This window comes from Pan troglodytes, chromosome 3 (genome assembly GCF_028858775.2).
Source record: "Pan troglodytes isolate AG18354 chromosome 3, NHGRI_mPanTro3-v2.0_pri, whole genome shotgun sequence".
Classification (NCBI taxonomy): Eukaryota; Metazoa; Chordata; class Mammalia; order Primates; family Hominidae; genus Pan; species Pan troglodytes.
The window spans coordinates 24,134,668-24,158,904 of record NC_072401.2 but is presented as its reverse complement, the minus strand read 5'-3'; the positions used below and the strand labels follow the sequence as shown (position 1 = coordinate 24,158,904).

The following is a 24,237-nucleotide window of genomic DNA, read 5'->3' as shown; positions in this document are numbered from 1 at the left end:
GACTGAGGCTATTCTGACCTTTTGGCTAAAGTATCAACAGGGAAGACTATTGGGAAATATAGCCCTTGATAAGACATATGATAGTATTCATAGTGATGGAGGAATGGCAGTGATGAGAATCTAAAAATGGATCTGATTTATGAGGATAAAGGAGCAGGAAAAAAGAGAACCCAGCACTGGGGGAAGGGAGATGCTTAGGCTAGGAAAAGAGCTAGAAATTGGGTATGGGGAGCCTCCCACCTTTACTCTGCCCTCCTCTTTCCCAATCCCCTCTCTTCATCATCCTGCTATTTTCCTTAAGGCACCTGCTCTATCACTCTAAGCCAGCCCCGTCAGGGCCTCTAGAAGTAACTAGAAATTCAAATTTGTACTAGTGTGTATGCAAATGATTCATAAATATATGAAAAGAGGCTTATCTAGGAAACGATTGAAAACATCAACAAAGTACCTGGGAAGGGTTATTATGAAGGGAGGAATATGGTTAGAAAACTTTCAGAGTACCACTTTGTTCCTTTAAACTCTTTGTATGATTCTAAAGTTTTAAATGGCTCAAATTTCACATTTTTGTGTGTGCATGAGGTAGTGATATCATAGAAAAAAAACCACCAGTATTTTGGTACTTAAAAGTATCATGGTGCATTCAATGTGGACTTAATTACACTGATACTACCATGACTAAACTCAGCCACCATAGCCTCTTTATTGTTCAACTCTTATTCCCATTGTTTAAGGACAAATTATCTCTACATTTCTTTATTCACATTCCCTAGTGAAAAAGTTGTATTGCTCTATATATTAGTCTGTTATCATGCTGCTATAAGGACATATCTGAGACTGAGTAAGTTATCAAGAAAAGAGTTTTAATTGACTCACACTTCAGTAGGCCTTTGGAGGCCTCAGGAAACTTAACCATCTTGGTGGAAAGAGAAGCAAACACGTCCTTCTTCACACAGCAGCAGGAGACAGAATTGAGAGCCGAGCAAAGGGAAGCCCCTTATAAAATCATCAAATCTTGTGAGAACTTACTCACTGTCATGAGAATAGCATAGGGGAACCAGCCCCATGATTCAAGTACCTCCCACTGGGTCCCTCCCACCACACGTGGGGATTACATTTCAAGATGAGATTTGGGTGGGGACACAGCCAAACCTTATCATTACAACCCTGGCCCCTCTCAAATCTCATGTCCTCATACTTTAAAATACAATAATGCTCTTCCCAATGGTTCCTCAAAGCCTTAACTCATTTCAGCATTAAGTCAAAAGTCCAAGTCCATAGTCTTATCTGAGACAAGGCATCCCTTCTGCCTATGAGCCTATAAAATCAAAAGCAAGTTAGTTACTTCCTAGATACACTGAGGATACCAGCATTGGGTAAATATCCCTGTTTCAAATGGGAGAAATTGGCCAAAACAAAGGGGCCACAGGCCCCATGCAAGTCAGAAATCCAATAGGGTAGTCATTAAATCATAAAGTTCCAAAATGATCTCCTTTGACTTCATGTCTCACATCCAGGGCATGCTAATGCAAGAGGTGGGTTCCCATGGCCTTGGGAAGCTCTGCCCCTGTGGCTTTGCAGGGTATATCCCCACACCTGGCTGCTTTTACATGCTGGCATTGAGTATCTGTGGCTTTTCCAGGCCTACAGTGCAAGCTGTCAGTGGATCCACCATTCTGGGGTCTGGAGGATGGTGGCCATCTTCTCACAGCTCCACTAGGCAGTGCCCCACTGGGGACTTTTTGTGGGGGCTTTTACCGCACATTTTCCTTCCACACTGCCCTAGCAGAGGTTCTCCATGAGGGCTCTGCCCACGCAGCATACTTCTGCCTAGAAATCCAGGCGTTTCCATACATCCTCTGAAATCTAGGCAGAGGTTCCAAAATCTCAGTTCTTGACTTCTGTGCACCAGCAGGTCCAAAACTACATGGAAGTTGCCAAGGTTTGGGGCTTGCTCCCTCTGAAGCAATGGCCTCAGCTGTACCTTGGCCCTTTTAGCCAGTGCTAGAATAGCTGGGATGCAGGGCACCAAGTCCCTAGGCAACACACAGCAGAGGGTTCCATGAACTCAGCCCATGAACTCAGCCTAGGAAACCATTTTTCCCTCCTAGGCCTCTGGTCCTGTGATGGGAGGGGCTGCTGTGAAGGTCTCTGACATGCCCTGGAGACATTTTTTTCCATTGTCTTGGTGATTAACATTCAGCTCCTCCTTATGCAAATTTCTGCTGCTGGCTTGAATTTCTCCCCAGAAAATGGGTTTTTCTTTTCTATTGCATCATCATGCTGCAAATATTCCAAACTTTTATGCTCTTCTGATTTTTGAATGCTTTAAGGCTTAGAAATTTCTTTCACCAGATACCCTAAATCATCTCTCTCAAGTTCAAAGTTCCATGGATCTCTAGGGCAGGGGCAAAATTCCTCCAGTCTCTTTGCATAGCAAGAGTGACCTTTACTCCAGTTCCCAAGAAGTTCCTCATCTCCCTCTGAGTCCACCTCAGCCTGGACTTCATTGTCATATCCCTGTCAGCATTTTAGTCAAAGCCATTCAACAAGCCTCTAGGAAGTTCCCAACTTTCCCACATCTTCCTGTCTTCGGAGCCCTCCAAGTCTCTTGGAAGTTCCACACTTTCCCACATTTTCCTGTCCTTTTCTGAGCCCTTCAAACTATTCCAACCTCTACCTGTTACCCAGTTCCAAGGTCACTTCCACATTTTTGGGTATCCTTATAGCAGCAACCCACTCTCTGAGGTACCAATTTACTGTATTAGTCCGTTCTCACACTGCTATGAGGACATACCCAAGACTGGGTAACTCATAAATAAAAGAGGTTTTATTGACTTATAGTTCCGCAGGGCTGGGGAGGCCTCAGGAAACTTATCATCTTGATGGAAAGGGAAGCAAACGTGTCCTTTTTTACATGGCGACAGGAGAGAGAAATGAGAGCCAAGCAAAGGGGGAAGCCTCTCATAAAACCATCAGATCTTGTGAGAACTTACCCACTATCATGAGACTAGCATGAGGGAAACCGCCCCCATGATTAAATTACCCCCCACCGGGTCCCTCCTACCACATGTGGGGATTATGAGAACTACAATTCAAGATGAGATTTGGGTGGGGACACAGTCAAACCATATCACCCCATTTTTTACATTTGGCTAAATCATCACTTGCTGGACTTTTTCTGGATGGGCAGTTCTTGAGCCAGGTCATTTAAGCAGTTCAACCAGTCATAGAAGGAGAATCACTGTGATTCCCATTGCGCTGTGGATAGCTAGGCATAGTAAATGTTGTTTTTTTTAGCATACTTATGCACTGGGCAACATGGCTGGATGACTGTTTGGCTTCCTTCAAAAAGAACTTCCTTCAAAAGAGTATTTGATGTGTGAGCCTGGACTAGGTCAGACTTCCTGAGTTCAAAACTTGATTTTACCAAGTACCAGCTGAATGTACTCAGGCATCTTAACTTTGCTGCAATTCTCTCATCTGGAGAATGGAGAGACTAATGATATCTACCTCGTGGTTGTTGTGAGGATTAACTACAACAATATATGAGTTATTTGAATAGAGCCTGGCATATTAGTGCTATAATTTATTTTTTTAATTTCTATGTTTATGCAGAACTAAGCATACATTTGACACATTACACTTTTTTCTAATATTTCTTGCTAATTTTTCCAACAACTATGAACAATGGATATTGTAATTCCCACATCACTTATGAGGCAACCAGGACTAACAGGGTTAAGCAAACTGATCAAAATCGCATAAATAATTGGTGGCACAGATGGGACTTAAAATGAAAGCTGATGAATTTCAAAGCCCAATTGCCCTGTTTCATCAGAACTATTTCTGTCCCAAGAGACCACATATAGTAAGAAGGCTGAGGGTCGAGAATCAACATTCTTTGGGGAATTTGATTTCAATGGCACATGGTTGATTTTCTCACAATACATGCTGGGATCTTATTTGGTTTTTGTGTGGCCTCAACTGTAGCCGCATATCCTATTCATTTCTATGCTTTAGGCCACCAAAGCATAGAAAATGCAAGTCCTGCCACTGAGCATGAGCACCTCATACATTTGGGTTCCACTGTCATCAAGTCATCGCTGATGAAAGGATATTTTCTGGTTTGTTTTGCAGAGAATGAACTGATGCCTCTTTTGGTCAAAATTAGGCACACTGTCTGAATAACACTGCTTTAGAACCCATCCAAAGGCCCAGGTTGTTGTTCCAGGGACTATAGTGATGAAACAGCCCGCAGCCTTCCAACCATTCTCTGCCTGCCTAGTAGCCAGCAGCCTTGAAACGGTTTGCATGACTGTGTAGCTTGACCAGAAACCGCTTGCATTTGTAAAGCATTTTCTGTCATCCTTTGGCTTTTTAAAAAGAGGTCCAAGCTTTGAACTCTTCCCTTAAAGATAGACTTTGCCTCTGGAGCATTGGAAAAAAAACGAAAAACAAAAAACATACACCTGTGTAGAAAAGCGTGAATGTATCACATTTAAGGATAGAGCCATTAAAAGCATTGGTGCTGTTAAATTCTGAAAATCAGAGGTTGGAAGGGAATGCCTTCTCTGCTGATTACACTGTAACTGGTGCAGCTAAATAGGCTCCAGACACTACTAGAATAGCAGATATCCATGTGTGACTACAGAGGAATATATGAGAAAGAAAAAGACAGATGGTGTACTTAGGTGCACTTAAGTCTGATTGCATGAGTTGATAATGAATGTTTAAATATGGCACTCCCATAAAATCAGATACCTGTAGACAATACTGGAATAACTACAGACTTGCTAGGGGGAAAAATGAAGTTGTAGATTCTAATTTTTGTTTTTGTCATTATTATGATTGTCTATTTACTTGTATGGGAATTTTCTTAACTTTCTCAGAGCCTAATCATAAAACAAAAAACACAATCAGTAGCACAGACAACAGATTCTTAGAAATGAAAGGAAACTTAAAGCTTCTTTCACAGCTGTAGAAGCTCATGGCCAGACAGGTGAGATGACAAAGGTCAGACAGCTCCTAATGACAAACTGAGACTTAAAGGGCACACCACACTTGTCCCTGCCTAGGCATTGTTACACCACAAACACCCTGTTTTCTTCCCAGGAGAATTACATTAAAAATCGCAAGAGTCGTTAACACAACACAACCAATATTGTTCAAAGGCAGAAAATTTTCTACCTCCCGTTAACCATTTTGGTTTATTTGTTTGGTCGGCCCCAAACCCCAAACCAGATTATATAGCATTTTTAAAACCTTAATAAAAGTTGGATTTCACAGTGGCAAATGTGCATTGAATTTTCCTAAGGGGCTCAAGTTTTAACATTTTTCCTGCATATACTCTTCAAACACTTCTCCAGTTAGACTACTGGAATTTCAATAAGTAAAAAATCAAAGATCTTGCTTAGGTCAGACACCAACAAATAGCCATGGTATTGGGTAGTTTTGGGAAAGGGTGCCCATTTCACATGTGAATAGGGATGTGTGAGGGAACTGGAGGGAAGTAATCCTGGCCCAAAGTGCATGCTCCACCCAGAAAGTACTCATCGATCAGAAGCTGTAAATAAATTGGACCTGGCACCTTAAGTGCCTTAAATGTTGGAAGTTAAACCTTAAATCGCATCCTTATTCTTAAAGGAGGCAGGTGAGCCTCACATCAAAGAGACTGGTGGCATAATCAAGATGAGTAATGCTGCTGAAATCTGAAAGGACTTCACGGTCTGAGTGGGAGGAGAGTCCCTGGAGCAGGGAGCCTAAAAGTCCACATGTCACTTATCGTGAGTGGGAATCTGGGTGGTGAAATATGCACATACTTTAAAATCACAAAGTGCTGACATACATCAGGAACCCTTTGTATGGTGGTAGGAATGTTTTCCAATCACCATCTCCAAACAAGGTCCCCATCAGGCTGCCAAAGTGGCAGTTTTTACTAGAATATGAAAGATTTTGAAAATGATTCTTCAAAGAACTAGGACAAATTTTATAAATTATGCACAAGTTACATAGTTGTATAAGTAGAACTACAAAATTACTTATAATTCCCACATGAATAGATGCATTTAGGAAGTGAATATGATACACATGTCATCTCTAGCTTCCCAAGAGTTTCCTTAATTCAACAAGATAACAAAATGACCATTAATGATAAATTTCAAGGGTGAGGTAAATATTGTAAAAGTTGCACACATTTGTCACAGACCTGGAACAGAGAAAAGAATGCTATTCGCAAAATAGAAATTTTGAAAAATTCTGGAAGTTACAAAGCATAAAAAATCAAATTAATGCAGAAATTAAACCAGAGAAAATCACAACTTTGGAAGCAAGAGGAGTTTTTACCAATGAGGACTAGGAGGAAGCTTAGCTCACGATGAAGAGGCAGGGACAGCATGAACAGTGGGGTGATAATGAGGGAAGTGTTGGGGCTTCGCTATGGAAGAGTCAGTCCAGTGGCTGCCCGCAGCACAGGACCCTTAGCTAAAACTAAGATGTATTTCTGGTGAGAGCTCTTAGCCGTGTGTCAGGCAGGGCTGATAAACCAGAGTGTGTTATGATTTCCAACCTTTGTAATAGATCCAAAAAGATAATAATAATAATAAAGAAAAAAAGAAAAGGAAGCTTCACCTAGTATCGAAAGTGTGAAACACATCGATGTGTTTTATTCAGAGTAAAGGCAACCTTCCCCTGGATATTTTGTGGGAGGGAGTGAATTTCACACCTGTTTCTGATCAATTCACAAACCCTAAGGAAGTCAGCTTGCTAACAGGCCCTGCCTACCAGATACAGCACTCTGCTAGCCCCCTCATTCAAGGGAGAAGCTTGCTGCAGTAACAGTCCAGTCAAGATGATAGAGAAATCACAAATTCACTTTAAATCAGAAAGTTGATATAAGCTACAGAGAAAAAAGCCTGAAAAATGGAATTTTAAAATCAAGATGAAATGGATGATTTTTCTGGAAAAATACAAGTGACCAAAATTGATTCCAGAGGAGAAAAGTAATCTTAACAAGCTGAAAATCACAGGAAAGATTCAGATCACATTCTACCATTCTCCATCCCCTGCTCCCACTAGAGGCAATAAACCAAGACAGTTTTATAGGTGAGGCGCTTATACGTTGTAAGCAAATAGGTCCTTCATTCATATAAAAACTATCCCAATTCTTAGGATAAAATGTAGAGCTTCTCAACTCATTCTATAAAGCTGTTATAATTCTTATGCCAACATTGGAAAAGGATAGATAAAAAAATTTAAAAACCTATTCAATAATACTTATGTAGACAAAAATTATAGATTAAAATTTAGCAATCTTAATCTAATATCTTATTAAAATATTATTTCATGATTTGGTATTATGTTACTGAAGAATTCATTTTAAAAAGAAAATGTCTATATTAAGTTATAACCTGTCTATCTTGGTGAGGCATATGTTGTTATTTTCTATGTTTGCCATGACATAAAGAAGTTTGGATATCCTAGTTCAACCCGGAAACTTGCTGCAGAATCGTATGTAGAGTTTAATTTCACTTATATGAAATAATATGTAACTGACATGAATGTGTGTGTGTTTGAAAATAGATGGTCAGGAGCAGTGGCTCATGCTTATAATCCCAGCGTTTTGGGAGTCTGAGGTAGGAAGATAGCTTGGAATTGAAGAAGAGTCATGATCACACCACTGTCTGGGAAATGGAGTGAGATCCTGTCTCAATCAAAAAACAAAAATCCAGAAGGATAAACACCAGTCTAATAACAGTGGTTACTTTGAGAAAAAGTCTATTTTTGCTAAGTATTGTGTCTGCTGCACATTGTACAGGCATTGCCACTTGAAAGACTCTTACGTGAATGAATTAAATAAATTGAGTTTGGGTAAAATACAACTTTCACTATAGGTATCTATATTATTTAAATATTTTAAGATAAGCATATATTAATTAAAATGATGTAAATTAAGACTATATATATACATATATACACACACATATGCAAACATATAACCACCATTCCCTACTGGTCATTCTTACAACAAATAATTTGCTGAGTACTATGTACTATGTGCCAGGCACTGCTCTAGATGTTTGGTATTGATCAGTGAACAGAGCCAGCAAATTAGATTTTAAATTCAATCTTTTATTTACTTATGATTAATCTTTTATTAATCTATAAAACTGATTGACCTCTTAATCTATTCCAGACACTCAGAAGGAACCTATTGAATCTCATAAAAATCAAAGTTATCTTAATTATATTCCCCCATATGCATATGAGGGCAATTCACAGAAATCAGCTAGGAAAGTGAGTATTCATACTCATTCTTTCTTCATTTTGGAGCAAACATTGGCAAAGAGCATTTATATTAAGACTTTATGTTAAAAAACAACACAAATTACTCCTAAGAAAGATGTTAAACTGTCTATTATCTACATAAATTAGAAAAATGCAAAACTTTCTAAATAAGGGAAAATGAATCAAAGAACATTGAGTTTGAAATCAGATTGGCATGATTGTAAATGCCATATTAGTTGTGAGTGTATTCCTGGAGTACAGGATTTAACACCCTTGCCTAGGCATAGGAGGCTGTGCTAACATACTGCTAGAATAGTTCTTAGAAGCTTAAAGTTATGGTCCACATTGAATGAATTAGGTATACTATAACTCTCATGTGAGACTATGGAAGAAGAGCTCAAAAAGCTCCAAGAAGTGGGAATGTTAGGGTCGATATACTATGTAAGATTGAACACTCGGTGATTGTTCTCTGGGAGAGCCCAGAGGACATTTTATTTGCCAAAGTAATAAAGAGGTCACTAGTGAAAATGGTGTCAGCATCATTGAGAAACTGAGTGACAGTTGTCCTCTAAGGGCTAGTCTCAGTATTTGGATATATTGTTAGAAAATTGGGCTTCTTATAGCATTGGGAATAATATGATTCCAAATAAAAGAGGGCAGGTGGCAGTGTCTAATTCTTAGATGCCAACTAGGCATAATTATCACAAAGAGCACTAGGGTTGGACTGGCAGCCAGGAGGACATCACCTACAGAGAGCTATGGATATTGTAAATAAACAATAGCCAAAAGGATAACTGCTGATCTACTCTAACAAAAGAAATCAAGACTGGATCATCAACAGCCTGAGAGTAGCCACCCTATAAAAGTCATGATCCCCTCCCGAGCTGCTAGGCTGAAGGCCAGTTTTCACATCTGCAGAGTGCTGACTGAGGAGAGGCCAACTTTTCAGGAGAAAGCCTCCTAGAACACTGTGGCAATACAGCAATGTTTACAGTATTGTTTTCTCTCCAGGGGTTCCAACCCCTGGACCTCAGACTGGTACCAGTTAGGAACCGGGCTGCACAGTAGGAGGTGAGCAGTGGTCGAGTGAGCATTACTGCTTGAGCTCCACCTCCTGTCAGATACACGGTGGCATTAGATTCTGATAGAGGCGCGAACCCTATTGTGAACTGCACATGTGAGGAATCTAGGTTGCACGGTCCTCGTGAGAATCTAATGCCTGATGATCTGAGGTGAAACAGTTTCATCCTTAAAACACTAGCCCCCAGCCCCACCTTGGAAAAACTGTCTTCTATGAAACTGGTCCCCGGTGCCGAAAAAGTTGAGGACTGCTGCTCTATATTTCTCAAAGGGAACTTCGGCCATTCACAACAAGGAAAGGGATATACAAATATTTTAGGAACGGAGACTCTGAGTTAGCATTGAAACCTGGGGATCAAAAGCTTCGTTATCGTCCCCTCCTAGTGAACACGAAGCACATGTCAGCCAAGTAGTAAAAAGTGTTCTGCCCTAGGTCTGGTTCACAGTGTGTCCAGTGGGTCCAAGGAGCGGCACAGTGATAATGTCCCAGTCCTTGAATGCATAATTGGAATAGACATTCTTACTAGTTTTATCCCCATATAGATTCCAGAAGCTGTGGAATAAGAGCTACTGTAATGAGGAAGGCCAAGGGAAGCCTCTGAAACTGAGACTCCCTCTCTTGCCAAGATAGCTATGGAAAAACAAAACAAAACCAAACCAAAAAATAGAAAAATGGCAGACAATAGTGCCACCTAAAGACCTAAAAAATACAAGAATAGTGGTTTCTATCATATTGCCATTGAATTCATCAATTTGTACCTTATAAAAGTCAGATGAATTCTGAAAGTTAATAGTAGGCTACTGACAATTGAACACATGGCACATTTGCCAGAGCAGACAGAAATGGCCTCAAGCACATGGTATTCAGCCATCGATCTGGTGGATGATTTTTTAATTTTTTTGCCTTCCCTAATAAAAGGGTAGATCAAAAACAGCCTGTATTTACGTAAAAGAGACAACTGCATGCATTTATAGACTTGCCCTAGAACTATGTGAAAACTTTCCCACATTCTGTCAAAGTATAGACTGAAGAAAGCTGGACTGTCTTGACATACCTCAGAACATCACAGCTGCCCATTATATGATGACATCATGCTCATTGGTATGAATGAGAAGAAGTGGCAAGTATATTACCAGCCTTAGTAAGACACAAACCCTCAAGAGAATAGGATATAATGATGAAGATTAAAGGGACCAATATTTCAGTGAAGGTTTTAGGATTCCACTGGTATGAGACATGCTGTGACACACCTTTCAGATTAGAGGACAAATAATTGCATCTTGGACCTCACATAGGGACAAAGGAAGCAAAATATGTCACAGGGGTCTTTAGGCTCAGGAAACAGCCAATTCTATACTTGGTAATATTGCTCTAGTCGCTATTCTGGATGACTAAAAAGACAGACTTCTATGAGTGAGGCACAGAACACAAAAGGGTTCTGTTGCAGATTTGGGCTTCATGCAAGTGACTCTGCTGCTTGGACCATGGCCAACTCTAAGTTATTAATGGTATTGATGTTGGTAAAAGACAGTGTCTTAGTCCATTCAGACTACTATAACAAGAGCACATAAACTGTGTGGCTGATAAATGACAGGCATTTATTTGTCAACACTCTGGAGGCTGAAAAGTCCAAGATGAAGGCCCCAGAAGATTCAGTGTCTGGCGAGGGCCCACTTCCCATTTCACATACGTCCATCTTCTTGTTCACACATGGCAGAAGGGGCAAAGACTCTTTCTGGGACCTCTTTTATAAGGGAACTAATTCCCTTTTGTAGCCCCCATGGCAGAAGGGCAAAAGCCCTCTCTGGGACCTCTTTTATAAGGGCACTAATTCCTTTTTGTAGCCCCTAAAATTCATCTTAAATTCTAACGCCAATGTGATGGTGTTTGGAGGCAGGGCCTCCAAACATCGGCATTAGAATTTAACATGAGTTTTGGGGGCTACAAAAACATTCAGTGTAAGGCAGATACTGAGTGGAATTTATGGCAAGGTTCAGGAATGAGGGCTTGGCTCACTCCATTCAGTAAACCACTCATAGCAGCCAAAGGTGTTGGCCAAAATACAGAAAAAATTAGAACAGGTAGTTGAGGAAGAAAAATATGATACACATTAAAGTCAATTGCTTTTTAAAAACATGTAGCCTAAATAAGTTAAAAGTTTTCTGTGTTAGTCCATTTTTGCATTGCTCTAAAGACATACGTGAGACAGGGTAATTTATAAAGAGAAGAGGTTTTATTTTGGATCACCAATCTGCAGGCTGTATAGGAAGCATAATGCCAGCATCTGCCTCTGGTGAGGGCCTCAGGAAGCTTACAATCATTGCAGAGGGTGACAGGAAGCCAGCATGTCACGTGGTAAGACAGGGAGCAAGAGAGAAAAGAGGGGGAGGTCCCAGACTCTTAAACAACCAGTTCTCCCATGAACTGAGTGAGAATTCACTCTTCACCAAGGGGATGGCACTAAACCATTAATGAAAGATCCACCTTCCTGATCCTATTGCCACCCACCAGGCCCCACCTCCAACACTGGGAATCACATTTCAACATGAGATTTGGAGGAGACAAACATCCAAACCATATCACTTTCTAAATTTTATTTTATTTACCTGGAAAATGGACATATGTATATATATGCATATATATATGATTTTGAAACACATTGATAATGGAAAGAGAAAAATTTAGGGTCAGAAAGGTCAGACAGAATCCTGTATCCATGAAGATGTGAGTTAACGTCTAAGTCATATTGTGGACCTAACATATATCATAAACTATGACATTGCTTCATTTAAATCTCTTTTTAAATGATATAATGATCCCAAATGTACAAATGTGGAACCTGAGGTTTCAGGAAGGTAAGCAACTACACAAATTCCCAGAGTTGATGATATTGGAATGTCCAATTCTTTTGTTCTTGTAGTGTTCAACTTCTTTCCCTGCTGAGAACCCATTCTTGATGACTGAAGTATAAATGTTAGTCATCAATCCCCAATGTGTATATTTGGATTTGTATATTTCAAGCTCCAGTAACAACAAAAAATTGCCTTACATCAGTTTTTATCAACCTGAACACATAGACTCTGCTTTCTGATTTGTTGGGTTCTGATAACTATGTCATATAATGTTGCTTTTAATAATAATAACAGCAGCAACAACAATATAAAACAATAAATAACACTAATAATAAACCTAGGCTGGGTACAGTGGCTCATGCCTGTAATCCCAGCACTTTGGGAAGCTGAGTTGGGAAAAGACCAAGATTTCAAGATAAGCCTGGGCAACAAAATGAGACCTCCATATTTACAAAAAACATTTTTTAAAAAATCAGAGATGTGGGGGCATGTGCCTGCAGTCCCAGCTAATTGGGAAACTGAGGTGGGAGAGTTGCTTGAGCTCAAGAGTTTGAACTTGCAGTGCGCCATGATTCCACCACTGTGCTCCAGCGTGGGCAACAGAGCCAGACCCTGTCGCTAAATAAATTAAAGAAAAAAAAAAAAAAGAAAAAGAAAAAAAGCAAAACTACATTTCGCAAGTGAATTTTGTGTACAAGGGACTGTTTTAAATAGTTTTCACCCATAATTAATCTTCAAAATTGCTATCAGGAATAGGTACAAATATCAGACCAATTTAATATTTGGAAAAATTGAAAACAGAGGTTAAAAAACCTTTGAATTCATACATCCAGAAAGTGGTAGAAATGAGTTTTGAACTAATACTGTCCAATCTCTCAGACCACACTCATAACCACATGCCTTAATCCAGTAATGACTGCCAACCTGAACAGAACTCAGAAATGCAGAGCTCTGAATAAACTCTTAGTTCTCTTCAAATGGTTATGTAAAGGCTAGCAACAATTGTAAACTAAAGATTTGGAGTATTGCATACGGTGATTATAAAAAGAGCTTTACTTTTAACAATAAAACTAGAGTTTACTTTCCATGCTTTTCAAATGGTGTTGCTAATTTAGAGCGGTGAGGTCAGCATTATGTAGAAAAGGGGTCAAATAAATTGGTTTCTTAATCCCAGTTTTGCCATCAATGGTTGTGGAGCCACAAAGAAGCCACTTAACCTCCTGTGACCAAGTTTCCTTACGTGTAAAAAGCTATCAATATTACTGCCTTCCAGAACTGTTTCAATTATTAAATGGGATATAGTTTATAAATCATTTAGCAGGATGCGCCTATCCTTTGCAACAAACAAAGAAATAAGCAAAGGAGAAAACATGAGTGATTTCTAGGGTTGTTGATGTAACTGACCTTGTGTCTGTTGCCAATCTTAAATTTAAGCTAAGAAATGACCAAAGACATCCATTGGGATTTTTGTTCTCAACAACATTTTAAACATTTCTGGGGCAGTGTGGTAGTCATAAATATGCATAAGTATTTAGATGTGGAGAGGGATTGCATTCTCTACTTTTTATAGTCCTATGGGGTTTCCCAAAGTAGTTCTTTTCCTTTACATTCTATGGTGAATTAAACAGGGTTTTTTTTTTCTCTTTGTTTTCATTCATTTCTTTTTCTAATCAACACCATGATTCTTCCATTGAGAAATATTAATGTGATCCTGTGGGACAACTTGGAGGAGGTCATCTTTTGGCCTTAAGAAGGTGACTTGAGTAGGGCTTAGGGGTAACCCAGGGGTGGACATACGAACCAAGCCAGACCACTCAGAGTCAGTGAGACTCACTCTGGACTTCTTTTAAAATGATTAGGAAAAAAAAAAAGGACTCTTTCTACTGAGTTGCTGAGAGGCTAGGATGTAGAAATAACCTTGGAGCTGCTAGCAGCTCTCTTGCCAACATGAGTGGAGACCCTGCCTAACAGTGGGAACAACAGAGAAAAGCATAGTAAAGAGATAGATGAAGACTGAGTACTGAGGATACCATTTGATTTCCTGTGGATCCACCTGTGTCTGAAACCAGAACATGATCAAATTTTTCAGTTGCCAGAGCCAACAAATTATCATTTTTTTCCTTTAAACTAGTAAAATTGGTACTCTGTCCCTTGCCACTAAACAATACAAAGCTAGTCATTCTCTTGACTTTCGAGTGTCAGAATGGCCAAATGCATTTGAAATGCTTAGCACCATTGGCAGCGTCTATAAGCCAAGCCTTTTAAACTGACTGCTCAGCCATGCTCTTGCTGCCTGTCTCATTTGAGCACTTGCTCTCAAGGTCTAACCAGTGATCTGCTTTGCCCAACTACTGTTCTTACCACTGTGTCATTCCCTTAAGAATCTAATTATAGAATTTGTGTTCTTTATCGAAGAATGGCAAGATTGTTTTGTATGAACAGGCACGATATCCTCCAACTCATTCCCAAATGAGTCTTTTCCATCAGTGCATAGAGATGCCCATGGCATATGGCTTCAGCTACACTATTACATTCACTCCCCACAGAGATTCTCTGGGTCAACTCTGGAGACAGCAATTACTCTTTACATGAAAGTAGCTGTTTATCACTCAGGGGTTTTTGTAATTGATGCTTCTCATACCAATGTTTCTTTCTTTTTTTTTTTTTTTTTATAGAGATGCCTTAGAGAGCTTCAGACTAATATCCTTAGGTAACATTTACATTTTTGTTTATTTATTTATTTTTCAAGCAGGTATCATCTTATGATGAATTTGATTCGCTAATACAAAGACCCTGAATTCACGTCAAACTCATCTCCTTGATAATGATAGATAACCTCTTGAAAAGAGTAATTGGGCATTTTGGAAAAAGGAACTATATTTAATCATTTACAATTATGACATTGCCTCCTGAAATTGCAAATTAGCTCTTCAATATGGATATCACAAAGTCCATATTGCCGGCAAAGCACTTCATTTTGGGGGCTTTGAAGACACAGCATTTCTTTTTTTAGGCAAAACACCATATCATCTTAAAATATTAACATAGGAAATGTCATTTGTTCCCAGGTCTTTAGAATATTGCCTTTAACATTTCATTGATTTGGGACTTATAATAACCATGCAAACTGAAATTACCAGAGCAGCTTCTTAGTTGGCCTAATATGAGTGTAGAAGGGGAAGTTTTAAGCATGTGCCCATCTGATAGAGGACCTTATTTGAAGAACATTATAGCTAAATTGGAGAGAGCATAGGGCAACAGAAATGATAAATGAAATGGAAGGGATTACTGAACATATGAGAAGAGATTAAGAAAAATGGGGTTGTTTAGTCTTGAAAGAAGATGAGTCTGAGGTGAATTGATTGAGGAATTTGAACTAGCTAAGGGCCACAATGCAATTAAGTTTGATCCATTTGAAGGTGTACCTTTAAGCAGAAATGTGTGAAAGGCAAATTAAAGGGTTCTTATTTTACAAAAAGTGTGGTGATAAGCAAAGAAAGGATTTGTAAGTACTAAGCTAAAATAAAATGGTATTATCATACTTAAGAAAATATTTGTACTGTTTAATTGAAGACTCTCATGAGCAAGGGAGAAAGACACCAGGAATAAGCATTGAAGGTCTTGGCATGTTTTTTTTTTTTAATAGACAAAGCCATTTCTATGTATGTATTATTTTCTACTCACATTACGTGGAATAAAGATACTTGGCTCGGATTTTAACTTTTCACATGCTGTCTAATTCTGTGTCTTGGTTTCCTTATCTATTGTAGTCATGGCAGAGTTAATTAATATTTGTACTATTTACTAGATATTAAATAACTAAATAAAATACATAAATGTATTATTTAAAATATAAAATATTTATTATGCATGTATATGTTACATTTACCAAAGCACTCTTACCGATGTAAATGTGGTCAAGGACAGTTTTGAGAAAGAATATATGTTACAGAAAACACTTTGTAAAAAATCAAATAATTTACTTGTACTCTATCTTGTTCCATTAAAAACCTGAGGTAACAACCAAAAATACATAAAATAAAATCAAATATTCTAAGCAGGTATAACAGGAACAAAAAAAAAGGATGGACCATAAAAAGTAGTGAGGAATAAAGCTAAATCATATATCATAGAGACTTAATATGAATAGACTACAAATGTCCTCTAACCTTTCTATCAACCAAATGTGAAAACAAAACAAAACCCTGAGCAGTTACAGAACATAGTAAATTCAGAAATAAAAACAGATCAATTGATACGACAAAGGACAACTATTCTTGGCAGTACAGCCACATGAGTGTGTTTCATGAGTGCACTACTAGAGCGGACACTACTGTCATAATAAGCAAGTTCCTCAAGAACATATCTAACAATAATATCATAATACTTTTCATAGGACTATTAATTTTTAGTACCCAATAGTGTAGAGAGATGGCATAAAATCAAAGCATAATTCAGTGAGTGCAGTTCTCATGAGGGTTATGTAAATTGGTCCAAATATCCAGTCATCTACTATTTCACAACATTCCCTTAAACCTTAAGTACATACAGGGATAAAGCATAGTGCCTTAATCACTTCTGCTTCTGGCTTTAATGGAATAGCTGGTATCAGGCTAAACCTCTCACTAGAACCAACTATAAAATCTGGATAAAACACAAAGGAAAAAAAACCAGTCACTTAAAGATACAGAAAACAACCTAGGTAATCAGGATTTGAAAGACAAGATTTCAGAGGGACATTTCTGAGAGGCTGATAAACTAAATAAAAACAATCAGTTTTATGGAGCTTGGGGAATAAAACTGAAATCTGAGCAATGAAGAAAGAGAAGTCTAAGTACAGTCCAGGCTTTCTTGAGAGCCTTAAAGGGCAATACCCTAGAAGTAAGGGCCAGTGAAAAATAGCCTTGACTGATTAAGGTGATAGGACCATATTCTAGCTACTGGCCAGAAGAAAAGTAAATCTCAGAGACATCTTCAGAATCTCTAGAATTCTTCACATGAAATGTCTACCATTTCATTAAGTAACTACTATAAACAGAACCAAATGACCCCAAAGAGAAGAAAGATAGAAAATTTAAAAATATATCTATTCACCTTGGATGAAACGGTTATTAGAATTACCCAACAGAGACCTTAAGATAAGTAAGACTAATATGTTAAAATAGGTGGAAAGAGATAATATTGACACAGAACTTAAATATGTGAGATGAAATCAATGGAAATCTTAATACTGAAAAAGAAAATAACAGATATTAAGAGCTGAATAGATTTTTTTAACAGAAGATTAAACAAAATAGAAGATAGGATTCATGAATGAGAAGATAGAGCAGTAGAAAATATTTAGTATGAGACATAGAGAGAAAAAAAGGATGCAAAATACAAAAATCAAGCATAGCAGATATCTAGTGCACAATACAGATGTGTAACATCCTTGAAACTTGAGTTCCATAGTAGGTGAGAGAAAGGGAAAGGATTGAACAAAAATATATTTTAACAGATCCTGAGAAATTATTTTTCAAAGCCAATGAGATATTATACTGCAGATTTAGAGTGTAGGGAAACCATAACAGGATAAATACCAAAAAACCTAGGCAAATTACAGTATTTTTTTAAAAAAAGAATAAACAATATTTAACAATATTTTAAATTTTAAGTCAAACTTAAAAAAAAAAAAAAAAAGACTAAACCAGGCAACAAAAGGTAGGTTATTTTCAAAGGAGGAGCTATAGTGCTAAGAAAAATAGTTGATTTTTAAACAGAAATGATGGAAGCCAGAAGATAATGGAATGACTTCTAAATTGTGGGGAAAAGTATTTGCCAACCTAGAATTTAAATGTCACCAAAAACGTGCCTCAAAAATGAAAGTAAAGGTATTGCAAACTGCATTAGTATTTTCTTGTTGCCATAATAAATTGCCACAAATTTGAAGGCATAAACAATCCAAATTTATAATCTTATAATTTTATGGATCAGAAGCCCAACGTTAGTCCTGCTGTGTTATAACCTTGATGTTGGCAGGGATGCATTCAATTTTGGATACTCTAGGAGAGAATCCATGTTCTTGTCTTATCAAAGTTCTAGAGGTCCTCCATATTCCTTCCTCCATCTTCAACATCAGCAACAGTTGTCCAAATCTTTCCCAAGCTGCTACCCCTTTGGTTTCCCGAAACTGTCAAGGGTGCTCCACTTCTAAAGACTCATGTGATTAGATTGGATCCTCTGGATAATCTAGGATGATCTCCTTATCTCAAGGTAAATATTCTTAATCACATTTACAAAATCCCATTTGTCAGGAAAGGTAACACATACACAGGTTCTGAGGATTAGGGTGTGATCATCTTCTGGGACCATTATTCTGCCTATCACATAGACAAAATTGTGAAAATTTTTCACCAACAGTCACTAAAATAAATACCAAAAGCAGATCTTCAGGAAGAAGAGAAATTATTCTTTAAAATAAGCATGACAATACAGTAATAAACAAAAGTCATCAAAAAGAGTAAATACATGAATAGCATAAATGTTTAAGATGATAATAACATCTTGAGGAGTTGAAGGATATATAAGTTCCAGTGACGTACTGGAGCCAGCTAGCACTGGTTTGTAGAAACTTACTGCTAAACATTCAGTAATTCTGAAAGCTGGTTGTTAAATGCCTTATTTTTTTTAACCATTATTAAAAATTAAATTGTATACAATTATAATTAAATACATGATATGAAAAACAAGTGTAATAAATACTCAAAAGTCATCACTTCCTAATTATTTTACTACATTTTATTATGTCTGTGCTCCTGAGGTTATTTGCTTCTATTAAATCTTTATGATGATGGCCTGGGCATAGTGGCTTACACATGTAATGCCACCACTTTGGGAGGCCGAGATGGGAGGATCACTTTAGGCTAGGAGTTCGAGACCAGCCTGGTCAACATAGTGAGACCTAGTCTCTTAAAAAAAATTTATGGTTAGATTACTACATAGTGGTATACTACTACTGCACATCTCTTCCCAACAGGCATTCAGTGACGTTGCACTGTAATTTAGAGATGGGCATCATGAGAGTATTTACATCATGGAAACTGGTAAACTCCACAACTCAAAACTTGGTTTATTGTCTTTATTCACTGTCCAGAAAGTAATGAAGAAAAAGTTGGTTATGCAGATTATTATTCAATTTTGCAAAGAAATTGCTAATGTCCATCTGTCAAACTCTGACATTGTTCAGAGTTTGATCAAAACATCTTCATTGTTTCATTTTCACAGTGGTTATTAATATTACTAAGATATGAACCCATTCATATCATAACTATATTTTGTTCACCTGTAACTATACTATATTACTCAATATCAACCATAGTTTGACTAAGGATGCAAGAATTAGAAAAAATTAAACATAGGCATTCTGTAAGAATCAATTGGCTGTATGAAATTTAGCCACTGTACTATATATTTTATTATTTGTACACTTAGTACAAATATTCACCCTTTATATGAGGATAAAGTAAAATCAATTCACGCACATATATAGGCATGCAATTTCTCTTGATAACTGGTTGCCAAACATTTACTAGTGCCTGCTGAAACATCGTAGCCAAAAAGATAGTAGTAGCACAAAAGATGAGGTTAAAAGTCTTATTACTTGCATTGTCTTTGAGACAGTAAAAATTGTTAATTTAAGGTCAACAATGCGAATTGTAATTTCCATTGAAGCCACTAAATGAATAGTAAATAACAGAGAGACGATAACCAAATAGGCACTCCCGTTTAGAAATAATAAGAGCCAGAAGGGTATTTCATCCATTTCCATTTAATGTAATTACTAATATATTTGGAAATAAAAAGATAATCTTATTATTTGTTGCTTTTTAAAATATTTTGTATATCTTCTCTTTTTTTTCTTCTTTTTGCTTTCTCTGCCTGTGGAGCTAGACTTTAACAAAATTGTTAGCATTTTTACATATGGATTTGTAGCCTGACTTTTTACTTCATGTCATACTGTATGCCATTAAATATTCTTTGAAACATTATTTTTAATGGCTACATAAAAATCTTATTATATGTACTATTATTTATCCTCTCCCTTATTGGTTGATATTTGCTTTTTTATGCACTGTTATGAATAATGCTGAGGAACATCCTTTCCTGCACATTTCTTTGGCAAATTTCTGATAATTCCCAAAGGGTAGATTTTTAGAAATAGAATAAAAAGATATGAATTGTTTTAAGCTCTTCATATATATTGCTAATTGATTTTCAGAAAGTTTGTGCTAATTTATACATCCTCTAGTAAAAAGATGTTCCATTCTCACTACAATTTTTTAACATTGAGTATTATTACTTCAAAATATGCTTGCCTGTTTTTAAAATGGAAAATATGTATCTCGTTGCCATTTTCATTTCTTTGATAACTATTAAAGCTAAATAGTTTTGTGGGCTTATTGGCCATACACGTATCTTCAGTGGATTGTTGGTTCATGTCTTTTACTTTTACTTTCTTTATTTTAATTTACTTTAATTTACCAAATGTCTTTATTCTTTTAAAATATTTTTCTGTATTTTTAGTGCGATAGATTGAATGCTTATGTCCCCTCTAAATTCATAGCTTGAAACCTAATCCCTCACGTGAACATATTTGGAGGTGGGTCCTTTGGGAGGTGATCATGAGTGCAATTAGTACCCTTATAAAAGACACCCCAGAGAGCTCCCTCATCCATTCGGCCATGTGAAGACACAGTGAAAAGACAGCCATCTATGAACCAGGAGGCAGGCCCTCATGAGACATGAAATCTGCCAGTGCCTTTAATCTTGGATTTTTTAGCCTCCATAACAGTGGGAAATAAATTTCTTTTGTTTTGAAGCCACCTCGTTTATGGTATTTTGTTATAGCAGCTCAAATGCACTAAGACATTCATGATGAGCAATTGATCCATACAATTACATGTAACAATGTTAAGCAATTCATTAAATATTTACTGAGAGTTCCTAGTTTCTAGAACTGTGAGAGATACAAAAATATCTAATGCTCCAAAGAGCCCATAGATATGGTGGAAGGATATTGATTCATCTGATAACCTAACCCTTCAGAGTAGAGTTTATGACTAAGGGCCCAAACACATCATAAACAATAAATATACACAACAGGAAGTAACAGGAATTGGGAAGTCTTTTTAATAGAGCTGGGTATGTATTGGGCCTTGAAGGAAAAATACTGTGTGGATTGAAGGAAGCAAACTAAAAACAAATGGTAGAAAGACAAAATATATATGTGTGGATTAATAAGAAGAGTGAGACTTGTGATCTATTGCTTTAGCAGATGAGTCGAAGCCAACATTATTTGAAATAATTGGTGATGTTAGACATGTGACTTCATGTTTTTCCATCCTCTAACAGTCTGTCCTCCCTTTCCAATCAAAACTTATTTCAGGTTGGGCGCGGTGGCTCATGCCTGTAATCCCAGCACTTTGGGAGGCTGAGGCGGGTGGATCACGAGGCCAGGAGATCAAGACCATCCTGGCTAACACGGTGAAACACCGTCTTTACTAAAAACATAAAAAATTAGCCGGGCGTGGTGGCGGGCGCCTGTAGACCCAGCTACTCGGGAGGCTGAGGCAGGAGAATGGCGTGAACCTGGGAGGCGGAGCTTGCAGTGAGCCAAGATCGTGCCACTGCACTCCAGCCTGGGCGACAGACCGGGACTCTGTCTCAAAAAACAAACAAACAAAGAAACAAACAAACAAACAAACACCTTATTTCAAGACCTATGGAGGTGAAAAATAATAACGAAGACAATGTTAACCACCACAAGACAGCAATGTGCCCACCAGAGGGGGTATGATCTTTAGGTCACTTTAGTGTCAGCACTAAATAAAGCTGAAAGAGACTTTCTGGAGCAGACATTGCCCACAATATGATGTCTTAGACATATATAAATTAAATAAGTGATCAGATGTACCTCTCCCTCCATAGGTAGAAAGGACAAATGTGTTCTGAATTTACAGTTTTCATAAACTTCTCTTGGAATTGTGGTTTTTCTAGATTGTCTGAGCAACCTAAACATTTTCCTTCCAAATCTTCCCGTTCCCTTTAAAACAGACAACAAAATAATTATAACCATTCAAACTATAAAGAGAATAATTTCAAAAGCAAATCATTTAAAGCTTCCTCTTAATTGGTACTGGACTTGCCATCCTGCTGTAAATAACAAGAAACCAGGTCAAAATGTACAAAATGATTGTCGTGAGGCATTGGAAAACGGGAAGTATGGGACAGAGGAGAGAAGCAATTGATACGAGCTCTACAATTGCCCCAGCTTTCTATGGGGAAGCGCTTTCTGGACTGCAGTGCAAGGAGGGAGCCCCTAACTCAGCACTGCAGCCTCACTGAGTGGAGGGAAAAAAATCAGGGGGACTATTAAAGTACTAAGTCAAAAGATATCACTCCTCGGTTAATACCGAGTATCAACTTGATTGGATTGAAGGATACAAAGTATTGATCATGGGTGTGTCTTTGAGGGTGTTGCCAAAGGAGATTAATATTTGAATCAGTGGACTGGGAGAGGCAGACCCACCCTCAATCCAGGTGGGTTCAATCTAATCAGCTGCCAGTATGGCCAAAATAAAAGCAAGAAGAGGAACTTGGAAAGACTAGACTAGTTTCATCTTCAGGTCTACATCTCTCTCCCATGCTGGATGCTTCCTGCCTTTGAATGTAGACTCCAGGTTCTTCAGATTTGGGACTCAGACTGGCTTCCTTGCTCCTCAGCTTGCAGATGGCCTATGGTGAGACCTCACCTTGTGATCGTGTGAGTCAATACTCCTTAATAAACTTCCATATCCTACCAGTTCTGTCTCTCTAGAAAACCCTGACTAATACACTCCTTCTTTCCTAAAACCCACTCATGGTGTCTCATCTCCAGGAAATAAAACATCTACCAGGCATGAAGTCTTCCACTCTCTCCATAATTACCTCTGTCCCCTACTTGCTTGCCCCTTTTTCACTCATTTTGAGTTACTTCAAGCCTCTGAAATTCCAAGCTTTCTCTCAAACCAGACAGGCTCTTTTCCTAACTATTTCCTTTTCCTGGAACTCCTTCTCCAACATACCACCACCACCATACACACAGAGATGTTTTCCTTCCATCATTCAGCTTTCCACTCAATTCTTACCCATCCAGAGAGGCTCTGCATGGCCATACGTGACATTCCTTCCCCCAACTCCTTACTACCCGCCATGCCTTAGCTTCTGTTATTTTTCTTCATTATATTTATCATACCATTGTTGTGTTTGTTTCTGGGGTACCTCTCTTCAGCAATATTTAAGCTTCATGAGTCAGCAATTTGTCTATTGTCTCTGCAGCTCTGTGCCCAAGGCTTGTACATAGTAGGTACTCAATAAGCATGCATTGAACGAATACATGGTTGAAGAGAATTCCAGGAAGAGGATCAGTTAGTGAAGGGTTTATAGAGGGCTTAAAATAGAGAGCTCTGTTTAGCTTAAATAAAATGCCCAGAAGAATCAGCATGCACAACCACGGGGACTGCAGCACCAGGAACTAATTTTCAGATCACTTTGGCTATAGTGTGGGAGACCTGAAGGAGAGAACCAGAAGACAAGCTAGTGACATGGAGAGTCTGGAATGCCAGCTGGGTTCTTCTGTTCATGGGCTTGACTTTTTAATGTCTCTGGAAGACCACAGGGGTAACTGGCCCTGAGGGTCTTTAAGCAGGAAAGTGACTTGTTTAAAGTAATATTTCCAGAGGATGAATTGGGCAACAGAATGCAGGAAGCTTCCTAAGTGTAAGACTCTGGGGGGGTTGTCTGGGTTGAGTCCATTAGCAGGGCATGATGAGCACTGGCTCACTGTCCCAATAATATTGGCTTTGGTGATCAAAAGGAAAATCACTAAAGGAGGAAACTTTTTATCTCAGCTGTTGTTTGCCAAGCATTATCTGTGGATTACCAAAGAGCTGCATAGAAAGAAATTTGAAATATATTATTAGCCTTGCAGGACACCTATTATTG

The 24,237-nt window shown here is 38.1% G+C and overlaps 1 protein-coding gene across 4 annotated transcripts in view; it reads right to left on the bottom strand.

Moving 5' to 3' along the window:
* LOC461139 (cytosolic beta-glucosidase) overlaps nt 1–24,237 on the bottom strand; it is a 1,143,797-nt gene that overhangs the window by 93,093 nt on the left and 1,026,467 nt on the right. The window lies entirely within an intron of this gene.